The sequence below is a fragment of the Neofelis nebulosa genome, chromosome 5, assembly GCF_028018385.1.
Source record: "Neofelis nebulosa isolate mNeoNeb1 chromosome 5, mNeoNeb1.pri, whole genome shotgun sequence".
Taxonomy (NCBI): Eukaryota; Metazoa; Chordata; class Mammalia; order Carnivora; family Felidae; genus Neofelis; species Neofelis nebulosa.
The window spans coordinates 45,921,785-45,942,957 of NC_080786.1; the positions used below are offsets into that span (position 1 = coordinate 45,921,785).

The 21,173-nt window shown below is 39.4% G+C and overlaps 2 protein-coding genes across 9 annotated transcripts in view; one reads left to right on the forward strand and one right to left on the reverse strand.

The window, feature by feature from the left end:
* MED12L (mediator complex subunit 12L) overlaps positions 1-21,173 on the forward strand; it is a 332,574-nt gene that overhangs the window by 154,664 nt on the left and 156,737 nt on the right. The gene's annotated exons all lie outside the window — the stretch shown is intronic.
* P2RY14 (purinergic receptor P2Y14) overlaps positions 1-21,173 on the reverse strand; it is a 78,169-nt gene that overhangs the window by 30,912 nt on the left and 26,084 nt on the right. For 2 of the 5 annotated variants that reach the window (XM_058730229.1, XM_058730230.1), the window contains one exon: positions 8,472-8,543. The exons of 2 other annotated variants lie outside the window; for them this stretch is intronic. The gene's annotated coding sequence lies outside the window, so the exon portion shown is untranslated. Of the gene's footprint in view, positions 1-4,848; positions 4,962-8,471; positions 8,544-21,173 lie in introns of all 5 variants that reach the window. One more of the 5 variants, XM_058730232.1, reaches the window with a different exon arrangement.

Genomic DNA, 21,173 nt, shown 5'->3' on the forward strand with positions numbered 1-21,173 from the left:
TAACCCTTGTATTTCTACATAAATGACAGTATTTGGCTTTCAGTAGCATCTGTTGACTTCTTTGTGTAGAAGATGAAGTTTCAGCTCCCTTGCCCTCCAGCACTTCTCCTCACCCAGTAATTACATCTCCAATCTCTGGACAAATCAGCATCACTTATTCCTATAATGAAAGCTATGTAAATATTATTTATTGCTGAAGCCCATCATGTGCTTTGAAAGGGATTACAGTTCCCTAGCCTCTTCTGGTGACCAGGAGAAACTGTGCCCTCTTGGTCTAATGAAGGCAGGTTTCCCTCAGGGTTTAGGCTGCTCATTTTGCCATTTTCAGTTCGTTAAGATATGTAAACATGCTATATAAATGTTAGCTCTTACCATCACTTCAATATTATAATTTGAGCCAAGCCTCATTTAGCCCTGTTCTTAGCTATATGTGTATGAAGGAATAGGTTTAAAGTATTTTTGCCAATAGCTGCATTTAGAGACATTTGTAAAGTACAGGTCTGTGTTAATATATACAACCCTTGCTGGATAGATACTTAGTAGCATTATTGCTCAAGAGAGGAAATGTCTGTGGGCAGGTCTTTGTTCTTAATAATTTTCTCTTGTATTGCACCGGAGAGGCCATCTGCTGTATAAATTTTAGGCATTTTGCTTTTGGCAGTTTATTTAATAGCAGTTACTGCTATCTGGGAAAAGTCACATGTAGAATATACACACATTTCCAAAGCTATGTTTTGTTTTGTGTGTGTGTGTTTTTTTTTCTTTTAGTTGAAGTGTATCTGCTGTGGAAGGCCTTAATCAGGTTCTGATCTGTTACCTTGCTATCGTTTAGTTTTTTGTTTTTGGTAGTTTTTCCTGAAGCCTTATATTTGATAAGCAAGGCTCTTGGTTTTAGTCATTTAAAAATATAGAGAATCCTTTAGAACATAAAAGCTTCTGTGTCATAAATAGGAAGGCTGTGGTTTGGCTTGTGGAGCTGAAGAGACCATTGGGCAACCAAGTTCATATAAGAATACACAATCTGAGGGAGAATCTAACAGATGACTGACGGGATGCAGGAGGAAGACAATGACCCTTATTTGTTGGTAAAAATAGTATTTGGGGGAATATCATAGTATGTCATACTAATTGGTAACCCTCATATAATAGTGTGACTTAAATATCTACTTAAAACTTTTGTTCGAAAGGGGAGGGTGTCTAGATAACGAGCATCTACTAGAGAGAAGGTCCATGGTGGTTTCATAATGCATCGCAGAAGGATGTGGGTGTGAATGAATGCTCAGTGGCTGGCTATCTCTGCCACCAGTGCCTTTCACAGACGTCTGCAACTGAACACAGCCCCTTTTCCTGCAACCTTCTAGTCCTTCCCTAGGGATCTCAGACAGTGTGTCAGTGCCGACCCTTGACATGAAACCAGTGGCTATCTTTGGCTAGAGTTTCATACAGGATAAAATAAGGTAGAAATTACTGCAGGTTTGTCCAGCATGGAGATAGAGTTAGATTAATCTGTGATTCTTTGTAGTTTCCCACCTAATAAGTTAGAGATATTTGGATACATGAGGGAGCTTTGCCTCTGATCTGCCAGGGGACCTTCTAGTTCTGTAATCTCTCTCCATCTGGAGGAAAATGGTCTAGTGTTACCTACCTTATTAAAGTTGTTAGCAGGGTTAATTGAAGTAATGTATGTATATACATTTTATATTTTACTGTAGTCCCCAGCCAAAATAGGTGGTCAGTACGTGGCAGGGGCTTTTACTAATATAATTGTAGCCTAATTGTTACTTTACAATTTTCTTGAAAATGTACTGTCATTGAATATATGGTAGATATAGATAGAGTGCTATGCTTTTTGCACCTTTAATAAGTGCTGGGGTTTTTTAAAATGTTTTTTGTGTATTTGGCGGGGGGGGAGAGGGAGGGAGGGAGAATGAGTGGAGGAGGGGCAGAGAGAGAGGGAGACACAGAATCCAAAGCAGGCTCCAGGCTCTGAGCTGTCACCACAGAGCCTGAACTGGGACTTGAACTCACAAACGACAAGATCATGACCTGATCCGAAGTCGGACACTCCCCAACTGAGCCACCCAGGCATCCCTGTAATGTTGATTTCTAAGGAAAGATTCATATTTGAGAGTAGGTCCTTGGCTCAATAACCATGGTTATGGGAAAGCTCTCTAAGATGACATGGCCGTACATAACCCTGGGAAAAGGATTGCCGAATTAGAGACATATTCTCAGGAGGAAATAATATGCAGGAGCCTAGCGAACTCACACCTTTAAAGACAGGCACAGCTGATAGAGTGCTTCCTGAGTGCTTTAGTCTGTGGCCTTGCTTCCCTGAACCCGGGGCGAGGAAGTTGGTTGTCTCCTTTCCTACCCTCATCTCACCCAGTCTATTTTTTTCTTAACTGAAGTTTACTTGACATATGATGTTACATAGTTTCAGGTGTACAACATAGTGATTCCACAATTCTTTATGTTACCCAGTGTTTCCCATGTTAAGTGTTGTCACTGTCACCATCTGTACCAGTAAGTAACACTGTTACTATAGCATTGTTGACTGTTTTCCCTATGCTGTACTTTTCATCTCTGTGACTTATTTTATAGCTGCAAGTTCATATCTCTTAATCCTCTTTATCTCCCTCTTCTTCACTGTTGTCAACTCCAGAAATTTTTAGGGCTCCACTGTTTTTAATTAATGTGGACAGAAGTGTGGTCCCAAAGCCTCTCCATTGCCATGGATCTCATCAGATTGCTGCCCTACAGGAGAGACTAAAACTTGTTATGCTAATGGAATTATTTAGCAATGTCTTGATGAGTTTCTCTTATTGTAAAGCCCAAGAGTGGTTAAATAATAGCAGAGGCATGGGGCGCCTGGGTGGCTCAGTTGGTTGAGCGGCCGACTTCGGCTCAGGTCATGATCTCACGGTCCGTGAGTTCGAGCCCCGCGTTGGGCTCTGTGCTGACAGCTCAGAGCCTGGAACCTGTTTCAGATTCTGTGTCTCCCTCTCTCTGACCCTCCCCTGTTCATGCTCTGTCTCTCTCGGTCTCAAAAATAAATAAACGTTAAAAAAAAAAAAAGTTTAAAAAAAATAATAGCAGAGGCAGGGAACATTTATTTTTGCTTAGGTAAGGAAAACAAAAGCTCATATGAATGAGCGTTTTGTAATTATTTTGTTAGTTCAGCTGTGTGGTTTTATTCCATTCTGGCTTTTTTGGGAAATGACTTAGAGGTGTTTTGTTTGTTTGTTTGTTTTTATTTTTGTTTTTTTAAATGGGCCATAGGGGAAAAAGTAATGTTTGAATTTGTTAAATGATTTCTTGCCATTTGTAAAAACAGATATTGCATATCACTCCACATAGGAAATCCGTGCTGTTTGCCAGGAGTTAGTATGCTTAATGTTCTATTGGAGGCGTTTAGTTTCAAAAAAAAAATAAAATAAGAAAGCTGCATGTGATATAGATGCTTCTGAACTTCAAAATAAATGGTGTGGTTTTAAAAAGAAAATGGTTATGACAGATTGTAGACCTTTTTGATCTGTTTCCTCAGAATGTGGAGTGGTTTCTAAGTGACCTTGCCTGGAAGGCATGCTTATGTAGCTGCTTTCTCAGTAGCTGTTATTCCACAGCTTCCGTTTAATGCTCTTTCCACTGTGTGCCACTTGCAATGTTGTATTTAGTTTAAATATTTATAGGATCTTGCCACTGTATATTTTTCCTTTAGGCAATTGAAGCATTTGTTGACCTGTAGTCCTAGAACTGTGAGAGGCGGCATATCTGATTGGTGAGACTGGGATAGATGGCCTTAGAGCATGGACTAGTTGTGTAGCCTTGAGTACATTACTAAAGCTGTCTGGGCCTCAGAAGTCTCTTCCTTGGAATGATGTATACAAAAGCAGTAATAATATTTACTTCAAAATATTATTGTGTGCCTGGCACACAGAACAGTGAATTAATGTTCCCTTCCATAAGTATTATTTCCTTGATGGAGAATTAAAAAAAAAAAAAAATCTTGAAGGAGACTTGCATGGTGGGGGTTTCTTGTTATCTCTAAAAGGTAATGATTGCTTGGAGAAAACACGATTTTGAAATTGAGCTTAACTCTAGTATTTATGGATCTGTATCTTACCATAATATTCCTCTGTCCTGTCCATGCTGTTCTAAGTGTCATTTGGACCATTTGGCACAGATGCGATTTATGCAAACCTTTAAATGCCATGTTTCTTCTCCATGCTACAGCATTCGAATGGTAACTAACATTTGCTGCTTCCTTTTCCACCTTCCCCCTCTAATTTGCTTTAAGCATTTTGTACTCAGATAGCATAAGAATCAATTTGTTTTGGGGGTGCCTGGGTGACTCATTCAGTTAAGTGTCTGACTTCAGCTCGGGTCATGATCTCACAGTTCGTGGGTTTCAGCCCCATGTTGAGCTCTTTGCTGACAGCTCAGAGCCTGGAGCCTGCTTCAGATTCTGTGTCTCCTCTCTCTCTGCTCCTTCCCCACTCGTGCTCTGTCTCTCTCTCAGAAATATATATATATGTGTATATGTATATGTATATGTATGTATAAATGAATCAATTTGTTTTGGCCTCAAGTTCAGTTTTTTTGACATGAAGCATCTATAAAATAGTGAAGATGCAGACCCAGTATCCATACAATTCCAATCTGTGGGTCTGTGGTGCACCGAGGAATTTATAGACCAACTTTTGGGAGTCATCATTCAGACGCCCAAATAAGAGCTCTTATACTACTTAAGGCAACCCTGCAATGGATCACGAAGACCTGGAAGCTACGTGGTAGCTGGCTCAGAGGTATGATCAAATACTCGAGAGCCTCACAATAATTACTTACAATGAAATGTCACCACTTTCTTTAATTCTCTTGCTTGGCTTTGCTGTCATAAAAATATGTTCCATTAAGTACGCTGCTTATAAAGCAGATGAAGAGAATGTCTTGTTGTCTTCCTGAAGGGGGAACACAAGATTGATTAGTGAGGTGTAGTCCAGGATTGGCCCTGGGTTAAATTCCAAGGTGTACCTTGCAGCAAGGAATGGGAATTTTCATTTAAATCTCCAGAGCTGTGACACATCCTGAGGCCCTCGGGGGATTTTTTAATTTCTACCTTTGTTCACTTTCGACCTAGCATCCAAAACTGATGTGCTTGGGTCCTTTTACAGAGTCCTGTGGGGCAAGGACCACGTCTGCCTACTGCGTGGTAGAGAAGGTGTGCTCTGGGGTTAGATGTGTCCGTGCCATTCTTCCCCTCTGCCACCTCCCCGACAGGGTCGCTGTGTTGGTTAGGTGAGGTTGTGCACATGCAATGCAAACGGTTTGTGCCACAAAGTATAGCTAACAAATTCTAGTACTATTTTTATTGATCTCTCCAAGTTAACATTATTGTATTCTCAACCCCACTCCTCCTTAGTAGGCATATTTTAGAAACAGACACGAGCATTGTTAATTCCGCGGGCATCCAAGTGTGTTCTGGAGTTGCAGTATCATTTAGAGAGTGTGCAGAGGACCTGAACACTTCATGTCAGTGGTAAGGTTTGGCTGTGGGGGAGCGGTGAACAAAAGCAGGCAGAGAGTGGGGATAGGGATGGTACTGTGATAATAGGCTTTTTACTCATATCCTCTATGGCTCAGTTCATGCCTCAGTTTTTTTTCTTTCTTCCTTTTCAAGTGGGCTCCTCGCCCAATTGCATGCTCCACCGATTGAGCCAGCCAGGCACCTCTCATTGCCTCAGGTGTTTTGTGTGTGTGTGTGTGTGTGTGTGTGTGTGTGTGTGTATTTTGAGAGAGAGAGAGAGAGAGTGCATGTGCATGAACTGGGGAGAGGGACAGAGAGAGAATCCCAAGTGGTTTCCATCTCACAAACTGTGAGATTGTGACCTCAGCTGAGGTCAGGGGTCTGATGCTTAACCGACTGAGCCACCCAGGTGTCCCATTGCCTCAGTTTTTAAAAAAAAAAAAAAAAAAAAAAAATTTTTTTAACGTTTATTCACTTTCTGAGAGACAGAGACAGAGTGTGAATAGGAGAGGGACAGAGAGAGAGGGAGACAGAGAATTCAAAGTAAGCTCCAGGCTCTGAACTGACAGCACAGAGCCCGACACGGGGCTTGAACTCAAACCATGAGGTCATAACCAGAGCCGAAGTGGGACACTTAACCAACTGAGCCACCCAGGCACCCCCCCACCGCCCCCTGCATTGCCTCAGTTTTAATGAGCATATTGGGTTACCTAAAATCCGCGTCTCCTTAAAATTTTCAGTCTTTCTCTCTCTCTTGGTGGGGGTGGGGTGGGGTGGTGGTGTGGTTCCTGTAGTGTCTTTTTAAAATGTTTGTCCAGACCCTGGTTCTAGCAATATGTTCTAAAACCGTGTATGTGTGTGTACTTCTTTGTTTTGTGTTGAACAGCAGACTGCAGTATTTGAAATCTTAAATAGAGCTAATGGATAAGTAGATAGAAGTATGTCTTTGAAGATGGGTAGGAGTTAGCCTACCTGTTCAGCCTCTACCTTGTTCTCCCACAATACATCTATGATTCTCTGTGGTTACGGGATACAGTTTGAAAACCATACCATTCTGGAAGATGTGTTTGTTCGACAGTAATTCTGTCCCACAAGTTGCAACCACGGGCTGCATAGGTAATTCAGTAACTAAAAACCAGTGAACTGAGATCAGTGCTCTTGCTAACGTACTGTGATCATCTGGCTTGCTTTCACAAGTAGGCACTCCTTTTGAACTGTGGTGTGTTTTTCTTACCTTCAAGATTTGTGGAGAAACTTCCTGACCTGAAGTACATTGCCTCTGGTACTTTTGAAGAGATTTCATTTACCAAAGAGTTAGCCAAAACAGATTGGGATAGAGTCAGCTTAGAATTTATTATTTAAGTTGGGACACTTTTGAGAGTTAAACACAGTGTTAATTATACTTACATTAGGCCTGCAGGAATGATCTAGATCTGCCCTAGACAATCGGTACCTATGTTTACCCTAAGATAGACACACTTTGCATAGACAAAATAGAAATTTTGAATACCCCGTTTTCTGAAAGCTCGGGACTTATCTGAAATCTTAAAATGTGCCTCAAGACAAATGGCCTTTACATTGTCCCTCCTTGAGGTGCTGTGATAGGAATGGCATCTGCTATGAGTCAATTTATTGAGCATCTTCGAGGTATAAATACTCAGCTAGTCCTTACCAGGATTCTTCACCAACCATTGAAAAGAGCAAATTACTTTTCCAAACAAACATTTAAAGAGTCTTGGCTTATAGTTTAGGCTCTGTGTTTTCTCTGTTCGAATAGTGATTTCTTCATGAATCTGACAGAGGTAATTCATCTTGTTTTCTCCCTTCTGTAGTCCCTACATTATATTTTAATTCCAAATTATTTGGAATCCAATCTCTTTTTTGTTGCGATAAATATTTCATATTTCTGTGCACTCTCAAAGAGGACCTTGGCATTTTCTATTTTTTGGCTAACCATAGCATTCAACCGACCATCAATGGATTCTCACTGTACTGATGGATACGCTGGGGAGGTCATTCGCAAGGGTGTGGTGGCTGAGTAGGAATGTGTTTCAGTTGTAAAAAGAATGAGGGCTATTCAGATTTAATGGACACGGTGTTTGAACATGGAGAAAGGAGCCAAAAGGTCATCTTATCCAGCCTGGGGAAGTTATTTATAAAGGAGTTGATATTACCAGAAGATAAAATGAACTTCTGTTCACCTCTGATTTCCTCCTTTACCTAGCTCTACTAATATCTTTTTAAAACTAGTTTTTAAATGACTGTTCACCTAAGTACAACTCAATATTGACCAGCTTTATTCCCTGATGGTCACTTTCCTGAGTATGTAGGCTTTAGGACCTAATCTTAAAAAAGTAATAAATTCCTTATTTGTGTTAAGTGACTGTAAGCATTTTTCCCTATTCAGAATACCATCTATGCTGTGGTTGTACTCACACTAAATTATACTCAAAGCTAAGGCATCTATAGCACACTCAACCTTGACCTTTATCCTGAGGGTAGCACATGTATGATGTGTTCATCATCTGCTGCTGTTCATCTCTACAGACTGAGTTCTGTGAAATTATGTGCCTGGCCCCTTTGATTCTGTGTGTTGCAGGTCAAGCATGGCCTGGTGGTCTCTGTGTTTAATGGCTGCATGACATTGGCTTTGATTTATGGGAAGCATCTTGATCATCAGAGCCATGTTTGTTTATACATTTAATTCTGAAAGAGGGGAGAGGTGGAATTTTCTAAACTACGTTATACTGTTTCTTCTCCTCATTTGAAAATGTGTGAAAAAGAAGACAAAAAACAAATTGATGGAGGTTGTAGTGTGGGTGGAAATATATGGGCAGTCACTGTTTTATACCAATATCCAAAGCTAGTTTCTAACCTACCTATTTGGAAATAAGGAATTTGATAAATATTTGCCCAGTTGAATAAAATGATAGGCATAGCTTACCTAGAGATGTGAGAAGGGACGGTTGGTGATGAGGAAGCCAAACCGAAGGGCCACTACTTGGTAGGCAACTCACTGGTAAATAATGGAGAAATGGCCGTTAGTTCTCTTACATTCTGTTAAGGAGGTTGGTTGCTTCCTGTTGGGATAAAGCCAAAATGCCCACAAGAATTCCTTCCATCACTGGTTCTTAAATAATTCCTTAAATCACTGGTTTGATTGTTGGACATGGACCAGCAGCATTGGCATTGTCTGAGGACTTGATAGAAATGCACATTCTCAGGAATGACCCCAGATTCCCATCCCTGAAACAAGGTCTGTGGGTGAGCTCAGGGATACATGTTCTGACAGTTGTGTTAAAGTTTGAGGATCACTAGTAAACCAACAATTTGTATCATCTTTAGGTTGTGAAGTCCTTTCATAGTTTGTTGAAAGCCACAATGTACAATACATTTTATATATTAGTGGGAGATTGGGGAACCCCTGATTAAATACTCTGATATAAACCATTTTAATTAAACAAATTTTTTTAAATGATTATTTATTTTAGAAAGAGAGAGAGTGTGTGTGTGTGTGTGAGTGTGAGAGTGTGAGCGAGTGAGCAGGGGAGGGACATAGAGAGAGGGAGACACAGAATCTGAAGCAGGCTCCAGGATCTGAGCTGTCAGCACAGAGCCCTGTGCGGGGCTCGAACCCACAGACTGCAAGATATTGACCTGAAACGAAGTCGGACGCTTAACCAACTGAGCCACCCAGGTGCCCATAAGTATTTTAATTTTCAGACTGTATCCTGCTAGAATTTGTAGATTCTAAGCCACACACCAGTTTTTGTTTTGTGTTTTTAAAATTTGATAATAATTTGTCTGCAGTAGGATGTGTAGCTGTGGTCCGTGGTTTGCCACCAATTTTCTTCATGGAAAGGTCACACCCTGAAATTTCCAGACATTATTGCTGGGCTCTGCAGGGTGGTCCTGACACCTGCTTGCTCAACTGTAGACTTGATGGGGTAGAGGCTCTTTTTGTTGCACCTAGCCAGGCGCGTAGGAAGGGAATTTAGTGAAGACTTAATCTTCAAGTTGTTTGCTTTAAGCAGTTTAATTAAAGAAGACTTATTAAGGCATGCATAGGAAAATTAGAAAATGTAGAAAAGTGGAAAAAGGAAAAGAAAGATCATTGAGAAATTTATCCTTGGGTAACCATTTTCTTGTAAAAGGTAAAATAAGGAAAAGAAGGGTCACAAGAAGTAAGTTTCTATCTCCTGCTTAATGTGCTATGGTAATAGTAGTAGCAGTACCATTATTAGCAAAACCTAACATTGAGTTTTTAGAATATGCCAGATACTCTTCTAAATTCCTTTTCTGTATTAACTTATTAAAATCTAATAATTAATGTATGAAGTAAGTTCCGTAAATGTATCCCAATAAAACAAGGACAGTAAGGCACAGAGTGGTCAAGCATCATACCCAAGTTCACACAGCTGGTAAGGATGTAAGTTGCAGCAGGTAAGGATGTAAGTTGCAGCAGGGGGTGCTTTAGTTCTTGGTCTTAAACGTGTCCTTTCTACTGCTCCTCTAGGATGATGGGAAAACGCATGCTGTCACTTGCTGTCATTACTGCTGCGTGGTGGTGGCGGCGGAGAGGAGACTCATGTGTAAATGGGTTGATGGTGAGGAGTAGGGCATTTTTGCCGGGTCAGGTGGGCACAGAGGTGGATCAACAACTTGTGGGCGTGTATAGTTCCTATGATTTTAGGACTGCCCAGCACTTGTTAGTGACCCAGCGAATCACCAGCTTCACCTGGAAATACCTCCCATTCCACTGGCATCAACATGTAGAGCTGCTAAAAGAATGCCTGCTGATTGGGACCTTCCCGGCTTGCCTTGAAGTGATGGGCATCTGTTTAATTTTAAACATTACATTTTCTGTGCTGTGAACGTACACAAACAGCTTGAACCTGGAGGAAATGTATGAACTGGCCTTCACAATTTGCTGCTATGGTGGGGCTGACAGAATCATTATTGGTCACTGAGACTTTATTATATTTTATTTAAAGTTTATTTATTTTGAGAGAGACACAGAGAGACACAGAGACACTGGGGGAGGAGCAGAGAGATAGGGAGAGAGAGAATCCCAAGCAGTCTCCATGCTGTCAGCACAGAGCTGGATGTAGGGCTCAATCCCCATGAACCATGAGCTCATGACCTGGGCCAGAATCAAGAGTCGGGTGCTTAACTGACTGAGTTACCCAGTGACCCTGGTCACTGAGCCTTTAAATAATACTTGCTTATAAAGTTGCCTTGTACTTAGATCTTGAGTTTAATGCCAGCTTGGGTCATAATGACTTTTCAAAATGTCATGAGCTTTGCATGTGAGATCATTTATTTAATTTTCCTTAAAATTATTTCCCAGAACAGTAAGTGGAAATTTTTTCTTGTTATATGAACGTAAAGAATCTAAGAGTGAATTGATTGACTATACCCAGGGAACAAGGACTGATCTCTAAGAGATAAATTAGAGGCTAAGATTGTGAACTGCAAAGTTGAAATTCCTGGATTCAAATCTGGCTTCCCCCACTTACCAGCTGTGAATGGCTAAAATACTTTAATTCATTTATTAAATGGGAATTACTCTCTGTATCCCGTAGGATTGTTGTAAGAATTCACTGAGCATTAGTGCAGTGCCTAATGTGTGGAAAGTACTTAATAAATGTTAGTAATTGTTAAATACTAGGAAGGCAGGTAACCATGGACAAAAGTTGAGATCTCTTCCTACTGTTCCCAACCCCTACTGACCCCAGTATATCTGGGTGACTTCCCAATGGCACTTTTTAACGCTGAATATTTTTCTGTCGAGTAGTTGTAAACCAGAAGGCAAGAATCATGTTTTAACCATTTCCTTATTGATGGATGTTTGGATTATTTAATATTTTCCTCATCATTATAAACATCTCATACCTTATTTCCTCACTCCCTCGTACTTTCCCATTAAAACTTTGAAGGTTGTGTTTGATGTTGGTCTTTAGTTCCACTGCTATAATTGTTTTCATTATTCTGCTGACACTTGTTTGGTGGGGTATCAGGAAGGGTTTGGGCTCGTTGGGTGTAGTGTTAAATCATTATTGGGCATTATTGGGCATACTGTGCTATGTTTTAAAGAATCAAGTCTTTCCACGAGGGCAGGAGGGGTGTGTTTTAACAGAGAAGAAAGAGGAAGCTGTCTAAGCACTCTTAGTGAAAAACTTCTTATGCCCGCCCAGTCTCTCAGAAATTCAAACCTGAACTCATTAGTTGGTATGTAATTGTATAAAGTGCTCATACGCCAGTATGGAGAGTGTTCTCATTTATATTCGATAGAATGCCTTTTCCCTGAAATTGTTCTTCAAATTGAGGTTTAATTTTGTTTAATGTTTATTTATTTTTGAGAGGGAGGGAGAGCATGAGAGGAGGGGGAGGGGAAGAGAGAGGGAGACACAGAATCCGAAGCAGGGTCCAGGCTCTGAGCTCTCAGTACAGAGCCAGACGCGGGGCTCAAACCCATGAACCCTGAGATCATGACCTGTGCTGAAGTAGGATGCTTAACCGACTGAGCCACTCAGGTGCCCCTAGTTTATATGTTTAAAAACTTGTCTAGTTCATAATCACAAGATCATTGCCGTCTGCGAGGGGGAGTCTGGGCAGTGCTTTCAAACTTCTTCCCGGCTGGCTTCTGGGCAGGCACAACAGCTTTCCAGAGGTGTGTTTTAGACAGTCTGAGGGAGTCTCTTCCCTTCAGCCTCCTGAAGACCATTTCTGGTTCTGTGTCTGATGTAAAAGTGTTTTAAGATTTTGTTTGAATAGAAGTTCTTCCTGACAAATGACAGTCATAACAACTCTGATTTAGAGGGGTCTCTGATTTCATCTCTTTCCAGGGACTAATGGGAGGGACTGGAACAGGGCCTTGTGACTCTGAGAATTGAAGGTGGCAGGCAAAGACTAGGGCATTCTGTCCTGGACGAGTATGACTAGTTCTGGTCCAAGGGGACATTTGATTGTTGTCTGTGCCCTGAACTTAGTTACAGAGTTCCAGAGCCCCTGCTGTAGGTTCTTGGCAATGTACACAGGTGCCTTTGGCTTTGTTGCCGTCGTACTTTGCTCATTTCCAGTTCCTCCTTGCTCCTTAGTGCTTCTAGAAGTGTGCATGGCTGTGGAAACTTCATGCTGATGGCTGCTCCTGGCATAGTGAGCTTGGGGGAGGCTCATCTGATTCCTGTTAAATAAGGAGATTTTTCCTCACATCCTCAATTTTTGAGGCATTCACAGGCCTCTGTTAAAATGAGAATATGAACTTGATCAAAGTTAAAATGCAAACAGATTTGTTGAATATTTGAAACTTAATGCTGAATGTGTCCAGAAATCCCAAGCAGAAGAAACCTTTAGGCTTATATTCATAGTACCAGCCCAAATGTAAAGCTGTTTGTTGTTGAGTGAATGAACTTAACATTAAATAATGGTTTGCCTAAAAGCATATAAACCTTCTGATTTACCCTTCTAACTGAATGTTGAAAGAATAGACTCAGATAACAGATGTCAGCCTCTCAGCATGATATTTCACCTAACATCTTTTGGAGTGTTCACTGAGTTCACAATGACACTTTTCCTTTAAGAATGTCACCCAACAGAAAGAATCCTGAACTCTATTACCCTATGCCCATGGCCACAGTTCCAGAGATGATTGTGTAGCTGATGGAAAGATATCTGCAGACCCCAGAAATGTGAAGCTGAACCAGTGACATTAGTGAAAGAGAAAAGATGTGAATTACAATGTTGTATTTGCAAAAAGTAAAGTCTCTCTGCCAAAACAAAACAAGCAGGAATGAAACAGCTCAAGGACAACAGATTAGAGGAAGAAAGTAGGGCCTAGAGCATTTCCAGCTTCTGGTTTTAGTACAACCTAAGATCTCTGATCCAAAGGCATTTTAGTATCTCATCAATAAATTCACTGGTCTACAGGGCCCCTGGGTCGCTCAGTTGATTAAGCATCCGACTTGGGTTCAGGTTATGATCTTGCTGTTTGAGCCCCACATCAGGCTCTGTGCTGACAGCTCAGAGCTTGGAGCCTACTTCAGATTCTGTGTCTGCTTCTCTTGCTCATGCTCTGTCTCTGTCTCTCAACAATAAATAAGTGTTAAAAAGAACTAAAAAAATAAATAAATTCACTGGTCTAAAACACAGCAAACAACCCTCCCCCCACCTCCGCAAACACAGTTTGCCTAGACTTTAGACATTATGAAAATTATATTTGCACAAAAGCACTTGTATAATAGTATAGTCCTTTTTTGGCGTGTTGTGTTTTTTGACTTTCACATTAGTCTTAGCTATTTTTTCTTTGAATAATCTTTTCTAGCATTTTGAAGATTTTAAGTAAATGAAGGAGTGTATGAGTAAGTGGTACGAATGAATCAGTGTAAAGGAACTCTAGCCGTAGGAGAAAAGCTTTGAGATTTGGTGGCTTGTGACTGGGAAAAATAAAACGTGTGCACAGGGGCATTTGGCTGCTTGTTAAGAAGACAGTCAAGAGTGAGAAGAAAAATTGCTGTAGCCATTCTATGAAAGAAAAGCTACCTCTTCCTAGGGAGGGACTGGTGTGCTCGGTCCTCGTATGCCATCGGATCCTGTAACTTGTATAAACTCCTTCCTGATGTGAAGTCCATGCAGTCTCTCGTGGGGTGCAGATGCCTTCAGTGTGATTTGAAATGGGTGTTCAGGAAAACTAAGATTTACTTCATAGCTAGCAATAGTGAATTCTATCAGTGCTGTGAAGTCCTAGAGAACTTTTCAAATTAAATTTTGGGTAGCTCATTCTAGAGCGTATTTCCTGAATGGTAGAGTTTCTTAAATTCTTTAAATGAAAAGTTTATTTTGACTGTTATTGGTACCATTAACTAAACGCTTCATGGACTATATGGCTTAAGACAATATTCCTTACTGGGAGTTTATTTTTTGCTGCTTTTATTCTTTCTGACTTAAGGCTTTAGAAAAAGTTATACATTGAATAAGGCATAAAAGTAATGGAGTTCCATTAAGGGAATGGTGATAATGGAAATACTTGATGAGAAAAAGGAATTTAAATGCATAACTTAACCACATTGAAGTGGCTAGCCATGAAAACTCCTTTTTCTCTTCAAAAAGAAACAATGCCAGGTTCATATGGTACTTTCTTCTATTTTGCCCTAAATTCTAAGCAACTATTGTTGATAGTTTCTCTAACAAATTTTTTTTCAATGTTTATTTTTGAGAGAAAGAGAGAGAGAGAGAATGCACACTTGTGAGTGGGCTAGGGGAAAAGAGAGAGAGGGAGAGAGGATCTGAAGCAGGCTCTGCACTGACAGCACAAGGTCTGATGCAGGGCTCAAACTCACAAACTGAGATCATGACCTGAACAGAAGTTAGATGCTTAACCAACTGAACCACACAGGTGCCCCTTGTTGATAGTTCGGAGCAATATTAGCTTGTGAATCTTGGGTAGTCATTAAACATAGAGGGACTTGCAAGCTACAAATAAATGAGTGCCTAGGTTCTCGTTTAGCTGTGAATAGTTTTCCTGTGGCAGTTCCTCACTTGAGGAAACATAAATGTCAGCTGGGTAATAAGAAATAAGAATTGCTTAACAGTGAGTGCGTTTTAGCTCAGTATCAAGGAACCAGCTGGCAACATACAACTCTTCAGAACAGTCTCTTCATTTTTTAGTATATGGAGTATTTTTACCAACATCATTGCTAAGTACCCAGAAAATGTTCTATGATCCTAGTTAATTTGTTAATTTCTCCAAGCCCTAATAAGTGGAAAAGAGTATTTTTACTCTTCCCAATCTTGTGCTTTCTTAGTAAAATCTCAAGGAAATAACTTGAAATGCTTTATATTAGATGCCTTAGGTAATAATCTCTGAGTAACAGGAATAATTCTATTTATGGTTTGACTTGACATATTTTTTAGAAGAAATATTACTAAAACATTTTTAAAAGTCCTCTAAATCTTGTAAAATAATGCATATGTTTAAGGCTATAGGAACAATGTCCCCAGAGAGTAATCTTTTTGAGTAATCATTTATTACTCATTTTAGAAGTCAGTTTAAAGTGGAGCTGCTAAGAATCACTTGACTGATGAAGCCTAATTCATTAAAGAGAATTTCATCTATACTAATGAGATGGTAATTGATCTAATGCATATTCAAAGAGGAAGAAACTATTGTGAGCAAACTGTCCTCTGTTTCTTTGTGCTGGGTTAAACTGTTGTTCATTACAAGTGCTGGGTTAAACTGTTGTTCATTAAAAAAATGCAAACTTTGGATTATCCCTATCCTAGTTAAAAGCTTATCGTAAGGCAGGGCCAGACCATCACTTTCAAATGGAGACTTGTGTGTCCATTTGGATCACATTTGTGACTTTATTCCTGTGAGTAGATTTTCCATCCAGGATATACCGTAGGCTAAGCATAGGCCTCTTCAACAGGCTTTGTCTTAACCCATGGGGGCATTTGTAAATGAGCAACAGTGTTTATAGATCATTTCTTCTCTGCGAGATCTATTACCAGGTGAAATAAGGAGTCAAATAAACAATTCAAGATGGATTGTATACCTAAATGTAAAACTGAAACCATAAAGCTTCTAGAAGAAAATATAGAGTATGTTCACAACCTTGGGTAGGCAGTAATTTATTGGGATACAAAACACACTAATCATAAAATGAAAAGTTAATAAATTGTACCTTTTTAAAATTGAAAACTTCCATTTTTCATTTGATACCATTAAGAAAATGAAAGGCAAGCCACAGATTGGGAGGAAAAATACACAATACATACTTCTATTAAATGACTCAGGCTATTTAAAGAATTTTTGTAACTCAATAAAAAAAAAATGGCCAAAAGACATGAAGAAACAATTCACTAAAGAAGATGTTTGACCAAGCAACAGATGAAAAGGTGTTCAGCATCTTGAGTTAATAGGGAAATGCAAATTATAATGATGAGATACTTCACACCCATTAAAATGGCAAAACAAAACCAAAAAAATTAAAACACCCCCCCCCCAAAAAAAACCCCAAAACACCAATATTGACAATACTAACTGTACACAAGGAAATAGAACAATTTTTAGTTGGAGTATAAAGTAGAAAATCTACTTTGGAAAGCAGTTTGGTAACTTTTAATCAAGTTAAACATACAGCTAATGAGCTAGTAATTTAATTCCTTGGCTATTCACCTAAGAGAAATGAAAGCATATGTCCATAAAAAGCCCTTTACTAGAGTATTCATAGCAACCCTATTCATAACAAACAAAAATTAGGAATGACTCAAATGTTCATCAGCAGATTAAAACGAGTAAAGAAACTATGGTATACTTACAGAATACCACTTAGTAATCAAGAGGAATGATAGATGCCAACAGTGTGATCCCAACAATAAATCTCAAAATGTTAAATTGAGCAAAAGAATTCAACACAAAAGGTGTATGTACTGTGTGATTATGTTTCAATGAAATTCTACTACAGGTAGAACTAAGTTCTAGTGACAGAAATCAGGTCAGTGGACACGTAGGAGTGGAAAGAAGTATAAGGGAGCTTTCAAGTATAATAATTGGGGTGGTGTTTACTTGGGGTCAAAATTCATTGAACTTACATTTCAAATCTTTCTATTTTATTGTATGTAGTTTACACTCCAACTTAAATTAAGTGGGGAAAAAAATCGATGGTGTAAAACTGGCCTGTAGAGCAGTAAGGATGTTGAAAGCGTATTGTAAACTATGTGTAAATGGTGTAGGATGTTGGAAAGATGGTGGGGAATATGCACCACACGAGCTCTCAGAAAAAGGCAGGTCAAACAGGAAAGGCTTTCTAGGCAAGAAATGGTTTATGTTCTGTTTTGAAGATGGAAATTGAGAAATGTCAGAGATTGGCCATTGAAGGGAAAATAATTCCAAATAGGATCAAGATCTCAGGTCAAGGGATCAAGACAAGGATAAAGGAAGACATGCTTTTAGAGATCAGTAAAAATATTAATTGAATTTGTTTCTCTACTCAGTGTATCATTTCCCACTCCTCTGTTGGTATGTCATTTTCCTTTTTCAAGATTCAGCCTAATTTTGTTTCTTCAGTCCACTGGATGCTTCAGCACACAGTGTTCTTTCCTTTTTCTGAGCTCCTATTATAACTGCACAGTGTAGCACATAATTTTTCCTAGATTATAGCCTATATGTTCAGTGGGTATCTTCTCAAAATTATTTCTTGAGGGAAGGTAGTTTTTCTTCCAATGCTCCAAGTGAAAGGCTGAATCCACAATAAAATGCTGGTTAAGATTCTTGGATGGAGGTTTGATAGATGTGCAGGAGAGGACATCTGGTGGAACGTAGCTTTGCTACACCTATATATATGAGTGTTAATGGCTATCCTTTTTGATTGTCACCTGTATACCAGACATTATGATAACTGTTACAATAGTTATTTTTAGGTAGGCATTTTTATTCTGTTTTTACAGATGCATAAACTGAGCAGACAGAGGTTTTGACAAGCTAGAATTTGAAGTATCTCTCTTTGGCTTCCACTGTTCTTGTGGTCATCAAACTACTGTACTGTGTTACTGAGAAATAAGGTGATGGTGATGACATCAGTAAACATTGTACTCTTATGTCATGCCAGTCATTCTTTGGATACTTTATGCATGTTCATTTAATTTCCATGATCAGTAAGGAAACTCATAGAATCATTGAATGAATAACTTTATCAAGGTGATATCAGAGTAAGTGGTGTGGTGTCAGGATTTGAAACCACATAGTCTGATTCCAGAATGCATGATCTTTGCTCTTGACTGTTATGCTATATACCTTGGCTTTGTAGACTTGAGGTCTTAGGATTTAGTGAAAGTCATCTTTTAGTGAAAGCATAGTGTGTACCTTTTCTTAGGTAGGGTAGGAATGGATTTAGATAAAAACTAGTGAGGCAGAATGTTGTTTCTTTGGAACAGTTACTTTGTTCAGATCCTCCTTACTGCCGTCAATCCACTGAACATTTGTGGGGAAACTTCACTGTGCTATTTCCTTGTAAGGCTAAGACACACTCCGTTCTTTCGAAGGCTTAAGAGTCTAGGTCTAGGTCTTGGTTTTTTATTTTGTTATTTTACTCCCATGGCTTCTCAAGAATTTAAAAATTCTCATAGTATTTGAAGTAAAGTAAGAAACTGGACATGACTGGCAGTATGCTACAGTTCTGGTTTTTGAAGGAAAATTAGCAGACCCATCCCCAGACAAAATAGTCTGGCCACAACCCCAAAAGATTAGGCAGTAGGGGTACATTAAGTATTTTAATTTAAAGTAATGTATTTAAAGGAGATCTCCTTTTCTAACACTGATTCTGACTTTGTTCCCTTTTTTTGTTAACAAACTACCTGTCTCCATGGCACTAGTAATAAGGGCTGCTGCTGTATGACTCTTCATAGATTCAGTGATAACAAGACAGCTAACCTTCAATTTTAGTTTTTCTTTTCTTTGTTTTTCCCCCTAAGTTTATTTGTTTATTTTGAGAGAGAGAGAAAGAGTGCATGCATGAGCTGTGGAGGGGTAGAGAGAGAGGGAGACAGAATCTTAAGCAGGCTCCGCACTGTCAGCATGGAGCCTAATGCAGGGCTCGACTTCATGAACAATGAGATCATGACCTGAGCTGAAACCAAGAGTCTGACACTTAACTGACTGAGCCACCCAGGTGCCCCTAGATTTTCTTTTAATTTCAGTATACCCTTTCTCTTCCCGTTTTTCACTTCTGTAAAAATGGTGTGTGCAGAGATATTTATAGTAGGGGAAGAGACAGTGAGATCCTTATGCAGAAACATAGGTAGGCAGTTTCAGGGCCAGGAAAAAGAGAATATTAAATGCTAAGGCCAATTCCTACAATATTTAACTGAAATTTGTATTGTTTTCCATATCCTGTGTTTGTCATCAGTATATGTAGGGTATCAGCTTATAACAGGGTTAGGACATGGATTTGGATCAAGTCTGTAAATATTGGTTGGCTTCTGATGAGATTAGGTGCCCTTCAGATCTCTATAAAGAAAATTAAAATATCTATATAATCTATTACATCAAATAAATATAAACAAATAAAATTAAATAAAATATAATCTACTCCATTACAATATGTTCAAAGATTGTTGTAACATTGAAGATGTCAAGGCTTGTCTTGGTGCCCATTAAAATGTAAGCTCCGTGAGGTCAGGGAGTCTGCTGTAGGCCAGCTCCTAAGCATCATCTAGAATCATGGTGGGCACATGGTATGCAATGAGTCTTTACTGAATTAATGAATGACTGAAATATGTCCAGAATGGGAAGAAGATTTCATTTACTCTCTGTATCAGGATGGAAACATTCCTTATTTAGAGGAAGCCTTCTATGAGCTTATCAATCAAACCATTGACCCTAGCGCCAAACTCACTGGGAAGATCCTATAAGCAATGGGTGAGTCTTGCTTTCCAGCCAGGTATCTTTCCCACAGTAAAGGAGAACTTGACATATTGCAAGTCTGCTTGGTGTAAATTGTTGCTATAGTATAGTGACTATATGAAAATCAGTGCGTGTGATCCTGAAAAATTGAGAATCAGATTTTCTGTCCCAGTGACTACACCAAAGTACACAGTCTCCTTTGGGCCAAGTCTGAGCTGCCAAATAGCTGATGGTTTTTCTCTGACATCTTGAGTTCGACAACAGATGCTACGTAATTGAGTAGAAGCCACCGTCCCTGTATGTTTATTTTCTTATCTGAGAGATGAAGGGTCAGACCATGGTATCCGAGGCCTTTGATGCTTTTCAGAAACAACAGAAGGAAGACTTCAGAGTTGAATAAAAACCCAGCAATTTAATTCAGGCTGTGTCAAGACAGAGCATTTCAAAGGAGTCAAAAATTGATCAGATCCAAAAGCATATAACCAACATTTAACTTTGCCTTTAAAAGAACAGGTGGATTGGGAAGCTTTGTGGCAAACTTAGTTTTTCTGGGAATTAATATAGTTATTATTATGATAAAAATAAGGCTAGTAAATTACCTACTAGGTTTGTACTTTTTTCTTATACCATCTAGCACCCTAGAAAACTCCCCGTGGAGGAGCCAGATTTAATTAAAAGAATTTTAAAGACCTGATGGAGGGAACTTGATCCCATATGATACTCAGGAAACTGAGAATTTTATATAGTTTGTTAGTGGGTAATTTTGGGGGAAAGATAGGATCCTTGCCCGCTAGACTTTTATGAGGCAATGCATTTTTCAACATTCAGGGACTCTGTGGGTTTACTACCAGAATGTGGCAGCAGACTTGAAGCTAATTTGACATCCCAAGTAGTAAATAGAGCCCATCCTTTATAGTGTCCACTCTGAAATGTGAAGACGATCATATAATTTATTGTCCAAACCAGGTCACTTAAGTAGGAAGTGTCCACTTAGGTAGTACAAAATTGTACTATTTACAATCAAGCCCAACCCTGTCCCAGGATGTATGGTCATTTTACCTAGTGGAATTCAAAATTGTGCAGCAAAATCACCTAGAGGGCTTGTTAAAACACAGATTGCTAAGCTTCACTCCCAAAGTTTCATAATTCAGTAGTTCTGGGGTAAAAAATTTGCATATCTAACAAGTTCCCTGGTGATGTTGATGCATCTTGTCTTGGGACACTTTAAGAACGACTGTTCTACCT